The sequence below is a fragment of the Elephantulus edwardii genome, unplaced genomic scaffold (genome assembly GCF_000299155.1).
Source record: "Elephantulus edwardii isolate Elephantulus edwardi_28Jun2011 unplaced genomic scaffold, EleEdw1.0 scaffold00007, whole genome shotgun sequence".
Taxonomy (NCBI): domain Eukaryota; kingdom Metazoa; phylum Chordata; class Mammalia; order Macroscelidea; family Macroscelididae; genus Elephantulus; species Elephantulus edwardii.
This window is the reverse complement of record NW_006399757.1, coordinates 21211565-21213213: the sequence shown is the minus strand read 5'-3', so window position 1 is coordinate 21213213 and position 1649 is coordinate 21211565.

Below are 1649 nucleotides of genomic sequence, written 5' to 3'. Positions count from 1 at the left end.
ACAACAAAACAACAACAACATATATATTTTAATATATATAAATATCTAAATATATATTCAAAAACTCAAAGTCATCACCGGTAAATTGGAACTGACTTAAAGCTGATCCTTTAGCAGGTTTTCCAAAACTGTAAATCACACAGGAAGAAAGGCCACCTTTTTTCTGTGGAGCAGGTGGTAGATTCAATCTGCTGGCCTTTGGATTGGCAGCATAATTCCTTAGTCAGTAGGTCACCAGAGCACCGCCCTTTCCTATATACAGATACACATACATATAAATTCCTTTCTTTCTCTGTCTCTATTTCTGACTCTATGTGTATGTAGGACAGGAAAGCAATTTGTGTAAACTGGAGTTCATTCAATTCAAACTACACAGATTGAGAAAGATTAAATTAAAAAGTTGGTGAGGGAAGGAAAGAGGAGGAAGGATAATCACAGTTAAAATGGTAGACATACTGTGCTGACAATCAAATGTCTATCATAAACTTAAACGTACATTTCTAGTCTCACTGTGTGCTGCAATCCTGATGGCACGTGGTTCGAGGCCACCAGCTGCTCCATGGGAGAAGGATGGGCAATCACCTCCTAGGCGATTTACTGCCTCTGAAAACCCACCAGAGTCAACTGTGGGTCGATTCTGACTCTTTGGGACATAATTGGTGGCTTGATGGAAAAAAGCTGCATTGCAATCCCAAAGACTCACAGTAGCTGGAATCCACCAGCTGCTCTGTGAAAGAAAGACAATCTCCTCCTGTGCGATTAGCTGCCTCTGAAAACCCACTGGAGGGTCAACTGTGGGTAGGTTCTGACTCGATAGTGCACAACAACAATAGTCGTACTCTTGTCATAAGCATCCTCATTCATTCTTAGAGTTGGCTAACTAGTGGTAAAATTCTAGAAAATTATCTCAACTACAGAAGTGACATTCTATATGTTTTCCAGTTTTTGCAAATGTAGATATTTTAAAAACAAACAAACAAACACGGAAACAAGCCATTAAAAACTACAAGGTAAATGATTATGCCAGATGGTCTTCTAAGGAAGACAAATGTGCAAGGCCACCTGCCACAATTACTTCTCCAGGTCGCCGGTTAAAGTCTGACATCTGATGTGTGAGGTTGTACGTGTGTGAGTGTGTGTACTTAAAGAGCTATATTAACAAGTAATCACATTTTTGCTTAGGCTAATTGCCATAAATGATTTTTCTGAAGCAGAATTCTGATTTACCAGGATATTCTGTAGCTAACAAACTCTTAAAAATCTTTTTGTCATGAAAGGAGAAATCTCATGAAGGAAAAGGCCCAACCAACTGTATGTGAGCAAGCCAATGGCTTTGTGTCGTTGTAGTCCAAGTGAAAGCATTGCCAGTCCTTTGAAAGTGCACAGAGGGATCAGGCCTTAGGCCGTGGCCTTTGTCTCTTTAGCCTGTCTCATGTTCAAAAGCACATCTCAGTTTGGCAAGCTTTCCATGCATACATTTCATAAAAACCAGAGAAGTAAAAAGAATACTTCTTGATTTTGAGGTTAGTTCAAGTCATATTTAGTATTTAAAACTTCAGTAAATGCAAATATAAAACTTTCTGATTATATATATGTCATACTGAATGTTTCTTACTTTTTAAAAAATTCTTTTATTCTTATTATTAATT